The sequence below is a fragment of the Rhopalosiphum maidis genome, chromosome 3 (assembly GCF_003676215.2).
Source record: "Rhopalosiphum maidis isolate BTI-1 chromosome 3, ASM367621v3, whole genome shotgun sequence".
NCBI lineage: Eukaryota > Metazoa > Arthropoda > Insecta > Hemiptera > Aphididae > Rhopalosiphum > Rhopalosiphum maidis.
Genome location: NC_040879.1, coordinates 21,734,021 through 21,749,104, shown reverse-complemented (window position 1 = coordinate 21,749,104; position 15,084 = coordinate 21,734,021). Strand labels below are relative to the sequence as shown.

Sequence of the window (15,084 nt, the reverse complement as noted above, 5' to 3'; positions counted from 1 at the left end):
TGTATCTATTGCGCGTCAATTTTTTTTAAGGGGTGACGTGGGGGTCACTCTATATCAACAATCATTGTTATTCTATGATGATATTTAAAATTTTACTGAATTTTGTTATTGCACAATTACCATGCACGGTATTGAGATAAATTATCAAAGGACAAAATACCCTATGTTAAAATATTCAAACGATTAAATACCCTAGTTAAAATAACTAACAGATTAGACATAGGTACATATAGACATTTAAAAAAAAAAACGGAGAATTCACTCTGCATGGTATGTTTTCAATGTACCCCATTAAGGTCCCTGTATAATAGATGTATTATGATGTTGATGTATGATGTAATTCAATTTTAAAAAAAAACTTGACATACAAAAAATGATTCTGAGCGGAGTGAGCGTGCCAGTCTTCCTAAGGAAATTTTATAATTTATTTTTCTATAGATAATCTTGTAAGTTGAACTAATTTTTAACAGCAATTTTTCAAATATAATATAACATTCATTACATATTATATAGGTAATAATCATCTATCACGAAGTATTTCCGTATTCTAACAGCATGGTTAATTATATAATATTAAAAATTAAATTATGTATAGAAAATAAATAATAATATTATATGTGATGGTGAAATGTTTCAAGTCCCGTTAATATTTTTTGAATTGTATAAAACATAAAATAACTAAAATCGTTATTAATCATTTAAAGATGCAGTTTTGTCAAAGTTAGTATTTGAAAAAAAAATTGGAATCAACACATTAAAAAAATTAAATTTATATATATCATACTAATAAGGCTTAAACAAATTTTTATTTTACAAAACAAGTAGATTTTATTAGTTCAGTGTTTTTTTATTATTTATTACGAGACACATTTTGAATTAATATCTAATGTACATACAAAAAAAAAATGTTAGTACTCATTTGTTCTACTTCCATAGCTAGTTCAAATACTTACCTATTGTCTAGTTTTTTTTATTATTGATCTCCCTATTTAAAAACAGTTCTACGCGTTAACTTAAAAATTAAATTTCACTTAATTTTGAAATAATTTCAGCATTTAAATTTTAAAATTCCCACAAAAAATGGCCAAGTTTTATAATTTTATAAAAAATTTTTAATGTAAATGCGTACTTTCATCAACATTTTTACTTGGCAACGTAGGTATATATTATTAAATTGTACGAATACCTACACATTTTTGCTTGCTGCAGGAATAATAAAATAAAATTACAATATTTCATTATTTCAATTTCACAATTTTCTATAAAAGAATTATAACTTAATTACTAAACACAAGCCCAATTCAGGAGTGGGAGACTAAGAGGCTTCAGCCCCAGGCCCTTGTTGATGATTAAATATTAAAGTTTTAAGTATAGTTTTAGTAAAGTTCTAAGTATTAAGAAGTTCTATGATATTATTGCTTTTGTTTGACATTTAAAAGATGTATATTAGTAAATATTAATTCATATTTTTCATTTGTATTGACATTATTATAACTTAAAAATTAATTTATGTTCTGTAAATAAAAATTTTCTAAAAAGTTCATTAAATTAAATATTATTATTTTATTTGAATGTTCACAGTCTTTTTTAAATTACATTTATCAATTAATATCAAAGGCCCCTAAAATTATACTGCCCTGCGCCTATATATTTCCTAAGTTAAGCTCTCACAAGACGTCTATTTTGTATAAATTACGCCTAAAAAATGTACAATGACATTTAGTACGGCTTTTATCTTTTTCATATTCTAACGGTATAATAAAAATATTTTGAAAGTTCTTAAATCCCAAAATTTTTAAGAAATGAATGTCCACAACTTATTTTTTTTCACCAACAACGTTGTCAATGAGTGTTAACTAAAACTTTATAGTAACTCTATATATATAACTCCAATTATAAATTTCTATTATGTATTTAGATAAGTGTTAGAAACCTATAAAGTTATAACTAAATACACTTTTATTGTTTCAAAAATAAAAATAACATAATTTTTATTACTCTGGACTTTCTTTTGAGCCGATACCATAGAATGGTGTAAATAGGTTCATAATATAGACAATAGCATATAACTAATCTAATGTTGTTACTCGACAATACAACAATATAAATAAAAATATTAGAGAAAATAGGTAATTTGTAAATTCTCATGATTTTACGAATTTTGTCAAAACTTGAATTTCAAATATTTTTTAAAAATGTGTAATGATGTACGCATAAGCATCATATCTTTTTTAAATTTAAAATATTCAATAAGATAAGTATAATAATTGTTAGACATTAACGATATGATATTGTAATGATGTACGCATTAGCATCATATCTTTTTTAAATTTAAAATATTCAATAAGATAAGTACAATAATTGTTAGACATTAATAATATGATATTACAAAAACATGTACACACACACACACACATACACACACACAGAAAATATTATATTATATAAGCATTCCAGTTTTATGTTCCAGAGCAGACGCGTTATTATTGTCTTTTTGTATGGACGGTCAAAGGCGAGTGTAAGAGACTACGCAGATCGTTCATACAATAATACGTAATAATAATTCAATCGTAAACGTTTGTAATTAATTCAAATTCGTATGTTAAAAAAGTGTATTAAAAATTAAATAAAATTATTATAGTGATTCAAAGAAAAAAATGTGTACTTAATTATTTTAAGAAATAAATCGATCACCTCATATTATATCTTGAACGCGAACAACGATTTCAACAAGCAAGTCGCTACAAGGATTAGAGAGGTAATATTAACAAACTATTGTTTAAAAAGTAATGATTTAGAGACACAATATAATTGTCCCCAACTAACACTTCATCACCGTTTTTTCTCGATCATTACAAAAGCTTATGTATTATGTATCTCTTTAATAATATTTTAAAATAGCTATAATAAACTCTTATGAGAACCTCATATTGAACTTTTAAAATTTCATATCAAACGAACATTATTTTTATCAATCTTTAAAGAGACAAAAACAAAAAAAAAATATCGAATATGTCAGTTAACTAAATTTGAGTCATTCACATGTTAATAAATCACTCAAAAAGAGTCAAATTTTGAAAATTCTATAAAAAATACTATTATAAATAACTAAAAAAATTTCAAGTATCTTACTATATACATATTTTTGTTATTCGTTTTTATATCACAACACAATAAGTAAAATGATTATGTCAAAAACTAATTTTAAGTAAAAATTCCTGCTTTTTCTATTTTTTTTCTTCCGATGATATTCAAAAATATTGGACAAATATTTTAACTTCTCAAAACTATTAACTAAATTTACTTTATAATAAATAAGTTATTAGAGTTAAAATTTGAAGCACATTTTTACTATAAATTGTACATACAAAAAAAACAAATCATTGTAAAACCAATACATTTATCAATCCACTTATTAGAATCGAAAATGAATAATTTACAAATTAAGTAAACAATAAGGCTAATTAGGTACGACATTAGCGCTCGATATTTTTATATAATTTAATGAGTTATTTATAATCGAATTGTTGAAATACTAGTCTACTATATTACCTACCTATATTAATTTATTCTTGACGAATTCAATTTTCATTATTTTAGTTGTGCTTATTTTCCACAAGTGTCAATAATCCTGTGTAGTCCTTATGAATACAATGTTATGTCAAATACTGTAATAATATTTCTACAGAGCATTTTGGTCAATATTTGCTTATATTTTTTCAACATAAATCCAAAATTAATTAAAATATTTATTTATTTTAATAAATTAGTATTACCTATATCAAATAACTAACATATATTTATTAGTTTATAATAATACTGTTCTGATCAAATACAGTTTAACCCTACACAACATTTTCAAAGTGTGTGCCTGGCGTCCCTAAATATACGTGTTAATGTTAGAATAAATTAACTAAACAATGAATAATAAAACTATAATTTACTTAATGGACTGTATATATTTTCTAATGTCGAACGATAGATGGTTTGACAACAACTGGTGAAAAACCGTGAACACATAACAATAATAATGATACAGATAAAGCCAAGTTTTGGCGATAATAATATAAATAGATATTAGATGTATATAGTGCTCACGCCGTGACAATAACTTATAAATACATAATTTCAGTTTCAAAACAAAATAATTTTTATCTTAAAACTAAAACATAAGATAAATGTTCTTTTTGAAATACCTATTGTATACTTAAGCTTCGCAATATCATGTAGCTTACTATACCTACCTATAATTAATATAAAACCACATTCATTTTCCTCCAATAATGAAATGTAATAATATGATATAATTTCCTTTTAAAAAAGAATTTAATATAAATAAAATATATAGTCAAATTCTAATGTTCGTATGTAAGTACGTACCTATGTATTAATATCCATGCAGCAGCTGTGGTCGACATTTAAAACGCTCACAGTTTTCGACAATATTATCCAATAATAATGTAAGACTATTATATTATCATGCTATTGTATCTATTTATAATAATATAGTGTTAAAGAATTGAGTCGCAAAGTCACAAATGGTATTGTCTATGAAGACAGTGCACGCTGTCAAAAAACTTGGAAACACTGGTGAAGATGATAGGCGTGTCGGGCGTTTCTCCCATGGGCCATGGTTGATGCACTGGCCAAATCCCATGAAAGATATATTTATGTGCCTGTATATTGTACATCAGACTATTACCGTGTTATGTATACATATTAAATATAGGCATCGAATAATAACACGATAGCTATGTCCTATGTACATAATATAACTTCATAATACATATAATAGTAGGTAATCAGTATCCACTCACTTCTCCTAATGGCGAGACGGCTATTGTCTTTTATACAAAAAAATAAAGCGCGTGTCGCGTCATCAAATCGCGTTTATTTAATGTATGTATAGACATTACTTATTTTGTATAGGACGATTCAACAAACATGCTCACTCTCATTTTTTAAATTTAATAATTTGTACTATGTATTCGGGAATATTTTATGGTGATACAAACTTTTATTTTTCAAATGAGAACTCTCTCACTTCTCTCCCCTCCCCCCCCAAAAAAAAAAAAGTATTATAATTCAAATTCTAACAAGTATTTTGTTAGTTATTTAAATGTTTGTACTAAGAATAAAAATCCATAAAAATAGTTTTACACAAATATTAAATAAATGCAATATCTAGTATTTATTTTATTATATTTGGATTATTTTTACTAATCATTATTTATATTTATGGATAAATATTAATTACTAAAATGTTCAAACACCACAATATTTCTATAGGTATAGGTACTCCTAATCACATTATCATTTTTTCTTAGAACACTAAATGTACTATAGTGTCAAAAACTATTCTTTTAAATTTTAATTTTGATATGTAAAAATGTTCAGAAAAATAATTTATAATATAAATGAATGTTTGTTTTTTGAAAAACAAAAATTTGGATTTCCAAAAGAGTACAGGACACTATAACACTTTATATAGTCTATTAAGTTGTACAAAAAATCTCAATAATTTTAAAATATGGCCATTTAATATATTTAAAAACGTCGATAACTGCCTTATTGAAGAAAAAGAGATTGAGCATGCTTTGCAAATTACCTTTTATACATAAAAATATGTATAAATCGTATATATAATACGGTAAACTTGTTCCTATGTCTTTAACATAAATGCGCGTAACCAGTACAAAAATAAAAACATTTCAGTAATAATTTTTGTAGATCGAAGGATTTTGATATTACGTAATTACTGCAGCTGCAAGTTATTATAATATTTTATCTCAAGATATTTATTGTATTTAAATTGCATATAGTTACTAGATATAATTTACAGTGTAGTTAGCTGTTTATGAAACAATTAAAACTATAGTAGGTACGTGTTTTACTTATGCAGTGTTATTAAATTTAATTATTTTTTTATAGTCGTTCAATTTTTACTGAAATCGTATAGTTTAGAGATTTTACAAAATAATATATTTATTTATTTATTAATAAATAATCAAAAAGTTTAAAAATATTTGTTTTTAATTTTATATTATTTAATAACCATATGTTTGTATAAGTTGGTTAGTGATTTACTTTTTTATTGCATTAAAAACATCATCGACGAAGGTAATGGTTTTAAATTTTACAATACATAATTATAAAAGTCCGGTTTTCTTAAAAAGTTGGTCATATTGGTGATGTTTTCTGTATTTACTATTTAGATTGAATGCTACATTTATATTGGATGGGATGTTTTATTTCTCGAAGTCACTAATAATTATGTTAATATTCTTTTATTATGTATTTAACTGGTATTTTTTCTTTTCTATTTAGATTTAGATTAGGCCAGCCGTAAATTGTATTTTTAATTTCCCGATTTCCTTTATCCGTTATTTCAACTAGTATCAAATTTATAATTTTAGTTTTAACGTCGGAGTAAGATATAATGTTGAAGAACTGTAAGCCGTTAGGTAGTAGTAAGTAAACTGTTTAGGTGTTTAAGTCTACAAACTAGTTCCTATTGTTATTCTTCAGTATAGGTAAATAATATCTAATCCTTCAAATTTCAGTTGATTACTGTACATTAAGTCCTATAAACAATTAAATAGGTACTAATAAAGAACTATATGTGTTTACTATAATTATATTATAAATCTGAATTAATATTAAACATTCAATATTTCTTCCAGATAAATAATATAGTCTATAAGTATAAATTAATAATAATAAATAGGTTTATCTTAAACTAATATTTATTCATATTTTTTTAAATGTATACTGCATGCTGCCTTTAAATTTAAAATATACATTGTACTGCTATTATAGATAATATTTACTTATTTTTACTTCAGTTTACAGTTCATAGATTATAATATGGTATAATGTATATTATTAAATTTTGATTTTATAAATTATTGCAATTTTACAATAACGCTTTATTACCGAAGTTCGTACATATCTTATACAAAGTCGTCATAATTGCATTATTGAGTTCAATAAGATGCATACATTTTCAGACAATAAAACTGTATACCTACTTAATTTTATAACACTTGAATAACGTTACACAATTATCATGCCTAATTATTCTACGCACGCTTAAATTAAAATTCATCTTGACCCACATATTATACAAGAACTAAAGAATCTGCAAGAAAAAAAAACGTTTGGATATTTTATATAAAAATTTCAGAGCACAACAATGATAATATCCTTGCAAAAAAAAATGTTAATGATTGTAACTGTAATTTTTAATACTAATATAGTTTATGCACAATAATATAAACGCCTCTTCTATGACACATAGCATCTGATAATAATTGGTTTTAATTTGTAAAACTGTGTTTTATAAATTGAATATTATATATAATTATAGGTCCACCGATAATCTGCAAATCTATCGATCTTAAGTCTTAACTAGGTATATATTATAATTACATTTTTTTTTATTTATTCGATACAAAAACTTCGACGGTATATTATAATTGCTATTATTCAAATAGTGTACATCGTTGTTTCAGCGTAAACCTACACCCGTGTCTATCTACGCCTAACACAATCTGTTGAATGCAATGATCTGATCGATAAGAAATGATAAACGAATAATAAACAAGACATTAATCAATCGTCGTCGATATTATTTATTTTAAAAGCGAGATTAATCACAACGCGAAAACAAACAAACTAAACGTGAAAACCTCTACCGGCCGATGAAAACGTAAAACGACGATATTCTTGTCACGTCCGTTCTTTTCCATCGTTTACCGTTCGGGTCGCTAAATATTTACGCTCTCCGCTGTGAACACAACGCGAATACTAAACAATAATAATATGCTTTTGCCGGTACGCCTATTAATCATATTATACATAGCGACGAGATATAGGCGCGTATCAACACCCATAACAATAAAGGCATGTAATGTACTAATATGCACCAAATTTGATCCAAGATTAAGAAAATGTTCAGGGATGTAATTCGTACAAGAATATTAATGAATTTAAACTACTATTTATATACCATTTAATTTATACGTCGATATATTATACCTAGTTATTAGTTAATAATATAATGGTAGTGTATATAAATATTATTAAGCAATTCACTAAAATACAGTGACTTTCTCAACTTTTTTGAAAGGGGAGAAATATGAATATTCTATTCGGACCACGTTATAACCAAAATTATTTACCTACAAGTTCTAGTTAATTATAATTACCGATAATAATATATCATTAATTGTGTGTAAGAAGAATTTGTATAATATGTGTGTTTTTATTTCTTAGTAACATTTTGTTGTAAAATCTATGAAAACGGTTAATATGATTTAATTTTAAAAAAATATTGAAAACATGAGATTTTATTTTAACAATATAAAATATTGTGCTTGGGTGGTTATGACACTAACGTCACCCCCTTGAATATTTCCTAGCTAAAATGTACCTACGCTTTATTTAGACAATATATGTGAGAATATTTTCACAGATTAGTTTTATATAAATCACTCATCTTCAACAGACAAAAATGCTAACAAATCTGATAACTTATCAGACACGATGAATAACGTAGTGAAGTTTCAACTACAATTAAATAATATTATATGTACCATCGCCAGATTGGTATAGTTATTTACAACACACCCATATATAATATAACATAATATGTATATTATGATATTACAGTGGAAATTTGCGAAATTTTGTTTTTTGTGTTTTTGCGATCGGTCGCCATACACAATTTGCTGTTACGTCAAAAAATCAAAAAATATGGTATAATATTGTTTTATATTCGTAACAATTCGTTATGTGTGTGTCTGATGCGTATTAAACAAACACTCACGGCGGGCACAGATATTTACACCGCGCGCGCTCGCGCATACCAGTACGTTATATCGGGCTGAACTCGCGGCACAAAACCCGAAGTGCATTGACCACCACTATAATATTATTATATTGTGTACTCTGCGGGTACATATTATTACTACTATTATTATTACATACGATTGTGTTATTATATAGGTACTTGCTGCAGGTATACTGCGCGACTATTCTCTCCGCGGGGCAAACACATCGGACATACACTAGTATTATATATATACGTGTATATACAACAGCGTGGTAGGCTGCTGTGAGTAAAATATATGTAATATATATATACGTTCCGACTGCCGGTCGTCTCCCCGCCAAGAACGAGAACAAGAATATAATATAACAATATATAGAAGTAGCAAGCCGGCTGCCGCCGCCGCCGCCACCACAGTCGTCAGTATCTAACCGTCTTTCCATGAGACCGGCGACCCGTGAGCTGCCAATCCAATATTGTCAGTTACCAAACGTACACACGGCACCTGCTCAAGTCGATCGCCTACCCGACTGTCAGACCACCGATATCGCCGTCGACTACAGTGCTCTTTTCGTTAAACTCTTTTATCCGCGAGACTTCGACGCCGTTTCCACCGGTGACCGTGTTACGACCGTCTGCAATATTATTGCAACGACAAATTCACAGGTACTAGATTTTTGGAGTATTCACATTAAACACCTGCCTACTCGCCCTTCAACGGTGTCTCCGCGCAGGAATTCACTTGGCTCGACGTCTAACTGGGCGCACCCCGAACGGCGTGATTATCCAATATATGTACGTTTTACAAAGATGACTAATCCGTGTCCGTCGTCCACCTACATATTTAAAAGTGAGTTTTTTCTTTCGTTTCCTCTCTGTAGCACAGTCGACATTTGACTTTGCCGTGGGTGATAATTTAATGACGTTTATTTCACTACGAGACGATGTCGAGTGACAATATAGTAATACGCTTACACGCTTTAAACGGGGTAGTTTCGTATGCGACTGTGACATAATATATCATGTTGAATAAATGGTATACCTACCTAGTGTTGTATACTTAAATCGCCATACACTGCACCCTGAAAATCGCTAAGGACTTGGGGTACACTCTGAATCCTAGAACTAGGCTAACTCAGCTATACCGCTACAAACACTTATCGTATATAACACCCAACTACATGGATGGTTAGTTATTATTCTAATATTAAGTGGTGTAAGACACATAGTTAACCCATCTTACCCCTTTAGTGGAATTTGTTATAAAATTATTTGTCAACTATAGTCTATAGACTATAATAACAGAATATATTTTTACCATGATTATCATTGTTTGCTTTTTTAAAAATTAAAATTATACGTTAAACTGAGCAAATTTAAAAAAAAATCATCTACCCCCTAATATATTGATGGAGTACAGTACCAACAATTTTATACTCTGTGATAAGGTGTCATAATATTATTGTTGTCTCAGTAAATTTATTTTTCGTCATAATATATTAGTACACACACATATATATATATATATACACTATGACTTGCTTACTACTTTGAATAATATTATAAATGTTTAAAAAAATACATACAAGATGATTATCTCGACAGCAAACACGCATTATTTCGAATAATACCTATTGCGGTTTTTTTAAATGTAATATACGAGTGCATACAATTCTAATAAATACCTAATAAAATCTTCCATTGTTTTTCATTTATATGTTTGATGGTTTGATATCCTATTATCATAAATTCTTAAGTTTTAATCACAACACTTATTTTTAATTCCACTGTAGCCTAAATGAGTTTAAACCATTCTAAAAATATTGATGTTTAATAGTATAAACAATAAAGGCTTATACAATATTAAACTAAAGAATAAGTTTTTTTATATATGTACATAAAAATTTGGACAAGCATGTTTATTGAGAATTTTTCTCAGAGCTATAAGTTATAGAACACTCTTAATAATTGTCGTTTTTCGCCGATGGGCCTGTATATAATAAAAATCAACAATAGATCATTTTGAAATGGTGTATTATATAGTTTCCAATATAATTGACGATTTTAATAGGTTTCGTTCGTATTTGAAACTATTATTTTATTATTGGCTCGGCTTGTTTATTATCTTTTGCTAATACTATCGTCTTTTACTAAAACTGTTTAACTGAATCTATAAACTCGGTACGATTTATGATCTTTTGCTTTATAAATATATAATATAACATTGTTGGAATATGAACTATGTATAGTCCAACAATTGTTTACTTGATTATACATAACTTAAACATTTTTATACTTAAGATTAGTAAATAGAAATAGCTGTACAGATTTCAGCTACTCGCGGCTATTTATATTTTAAGTAGGTAACCTAATTTTTAATTATTCGGTTATTCCATTCATTAGAAGACTAGAAATGGTATAGGTACTATGTTTTTCTCACATTATCATATCAACCTATATATATAATTTTTTTTTCTTCCCAAATGACAAATCAGTTTCGTTGTTCCAGAAGGTACTTTGATATATTTTTTATACACATTATAGTATATGATATATTCCTACTGAACAGATTTAAATTTAACTATTTAAATTATACGATTTAGTCAGAGTAATTAATTAATAAATTATCAATAGGTATCAAAGTAACTTTATTTTAAGTTAAATATTATGTATGTATTAAAGAAGATGGACATTGATATTTGAAATAATTTAAAAATGGTTTATATTTACTTAACAAAATACAAGGTCATTTTAGGTTAAAATTTTTAATTAAAGGTCAAACATTATACCACGAAGCCGCTTACAATAATAATTAACGTAATTTTATAACTCCTGGGAAACAACCGTTCTCATGGTTTTTGGAAACTTGAATGTCTTTAGTTTGAAAACAGAAGTACCTTCCTAATTGGAGTCATACATTTTTTAAAAATATATTATTATAATTTTTTAGTATTAAATGGGAAATGGATTGTTTTAATAATTATGTAGGTTTATTATTTATGGTATAGTTTATATAATTTAAACATTATTAGTACATAATAACTAAGTAGTATACTATAAGAAGGGGGTACCTATTAATTTTTAAACAAATTATTAAATCTGCGTCAGTCACCTTGTCGTAAACTTAATGATAAATACATTTTTTCGTATGAAGAAATTATTTCGTAACTTGATAATTTAAAATGCATATTACCTACAAAAATTAAAGATTAAAATAATTTGTTCAGAGTATTGTGTAACTTTTTTTTAAACTTTTGCAACAAATTGTTTTTAAGATTCGAAAAATATATAATACCTAGTAATACAGCAACCAACTTTTTAGTTGTAAGAATTACACAAACGTGTATAAGTATACAAAATTAAGCATAGTAGCACCTGTTAAAATAACAATAGTCATTAGTCAATAACAAATAAGTTATAAGTATAAATCAATAACGCATTGGCATTGGTTTAATATATTATTATATAGTAATATAAAACATGTTTCGTATTAATTATTTTAAATATTTGTTGTGGTTTTACGTTTTTTTCTCCTGTATCCCGAACTCGGAAAGAATACATAATATAATATCGTTCTAATTGCAGATACACATATCTATATAAGTCCCCCTCAATGTCCGATAGGGAAATAATAACGTGAAAAAACCACCTCGCGTACAAACACAATACGGATAATAGCTCATAATAGTCGTGTATAATATAGTAGGTAAGGTAACGAAACTTTACAGCTAGTGTACAATATATATTATTATATCGTTTGTTGTAATTACAAAATATAAAATAAATACATTTGTATAATACAAGTCATGTGTCCTGTATAGGTTATTCACTGGCCGACGGAATAACGTTATTACGTATTGAATGACAGTTACCGTTATGTAATAGATACATATAAATTATACATATATATATATATATATACCTACAATCCTGTCTCCACGTGAACAATATTTGGATTAACTAGTTTATAGTCGTTTAGACACACATTTTTTTGAGATTAAATTAGATGAAAGTGTTCTGTGTTGGTATAATATTGTGTGAATTGTATTGAATAAGGTATTATAGGTACACGTACACAACCATGATAAATTAATTAACTACTGTAAATATATATATATATATATATATATATCATAATATGTACACGTGTAAAAATGTGTATTTATATGTTTATATATCCATATAATATGACGGATTAGTTATTATTTAACAATGAAAAAAAACCATAGGCAAAAATAAATACAAGGTGTACCTATAATAGAAAATTAGGTAAATAAAAATAGATACAATTGTATAAAATGTACGCATAATATTATTATAATATTCCTCTAATGATATCTTATTGTCTAATTACTCTAATTGTTCAAATGCTATAGTAGTATAGTACTTAGTACTGAATGTCTAAAAATTATATAGGTATTATAGACATATACATACTGTATCATAAATAATGTAAAACAGTATAGTCGTTTGTTTAGTCAACAGGTTAATTAGGAGACCATATTTAGGCTACCGCACGATAAATATATTATAATAATAATTATATTTACCTGTCCACGGTCGGTATAACTGTATAAGCAAAGATACCTGAAAAAATACAAGATACTTTTATTTTTCGGTTTTTTACTTTAAGATACTAGAAAAATTCAATATAATCTTTTTTAAGCAATTATTGTAGTAAGTAAAATACTAGACTTACTGAAAAAATGAGCCCCTAAGATCTGTGGACTCAGAAGCAATCCTTACTGCCACCATAATCTGGGCTCATATATACTTACCTAAACAGCTATGCAGTATGCATAATACGCAATTATTTACATTCAGTGATCATTTTAAAACGTATTTAGATATTCGTATAACATGAACACTATAAATTATAATTGTTATTGTACTAATTAATTATAATAGTTGTTAAGTTTTTCAAATTGGTATAGTTTTTTTATTTTCATATTGTAAAGTGCAAACCCCTTTTTAAATTTATTTACAATTATTTGTGTGATTTCATAAATCAATTGTATTAGGAATATCACTAGGCAAATTAAAAAACTTACCTGAATAAATTATTATTATCATTATTATTATTTTTTTAATTTCTAAAAATAAAATTATCTTTGCGCTTCTATTGTCTTTACGCAAAATAAAAAAAGATATACGGTATACAACTAACACAAAAATATTTGGATACAATTAAAAAATATCAAAATACACGAGATATAAATTTGTTAATCACAATATAATATTATATGTATCACTGTTTCATATTAGACATTGCAATGTCGATTTTGGTAACTTCAACGCACGTGATTAACGATGTGTGCGTCATCGTATAAATATTTTAGCTTGGCTGCTGAATATAAAATATATAGTTGCAATTTAAAATACACGAGGAAAGGTAGTATATTTATATAATAATGCGTAGGTATTTTATAGATATTCAGTAAATTATATTTACGATCAAAACGATTAAAGAAAAACTAATTTTTTTAAATGTATAGTATAACTATTACCAATGTATGAATATTACTATCCTAGTATGGTTTGTACTAATTGTAGGTACCGCTACACGACGACAACAACGACGGCGGCGAAATTTTATAGAAACGAAAATAAAACAAATCGAGTATTTGTTTTTTTCTTTGTGAATAAATTACCATAAATACAACAATAATATGTTAATGTCTTCATTAAGAATAAGAACAAAAACAGCTCAAAAATCACGAACCGGTATTTTTTATGTATCAATATATATATATATATATTTCACAAACAGGAAACACATCAAAATACTCTTGTTTAAAACCAACACATGTAGGACTCATTTTAAAATTAATTTCACACGTATAACTAGTTGAAAAATCAATTTTCTTTGAAACTGTTCTACGTCCGCACGTAAAAATAAATATATTTATATCTACTCATGTCATGTGGTGCAAGGAGGAGGAAGGGAAGCTGAAATACACTGTCACATTACAAACATGTTTATCTAAGTCAATTGGCTAATAAGTGATAACTGTATACTAATTTAGCAACCTATATTTATACGCTATACCACGTTGCTTCAAAATCATTTAGTTAATTACGGACAAAAGAAAAATATCATAAATTCATAAGGTTTTACTAAAAATAAATATGTTATGACGACAAAATATTCGATATAGTGCAGCATATAATACAATTATTTCTATTGTTTGGGTGAATATATTTATATATGTGTACTATACACCTGAAGACAACATTATAGCATATTGCAT

At 26.6% G+C, this 15,084-nt stretch overlaps 1 protein-coding gene across 1 annotated transcript in view; it reads left to right on the top strand.

Annotated features, from left to right (window-relative positions):
* The first annotated feature begins 9,274 nt into the window (after positions 1-9,274).
* LOC113557186 overlaps positions 9,275-15,084 on the top strand; it is a 38,875-nt gene continuing 33,065 nt past the window's right edge. The window contains exon 1 of the mRNA XM_026962552.1: positions 9,275-9,683. The gene's annotated coding sequence lies outside the window, so the exon portion shown is untranslated. The remainder of the gene's footprint in view (positions 9,684-15,084) is intronic.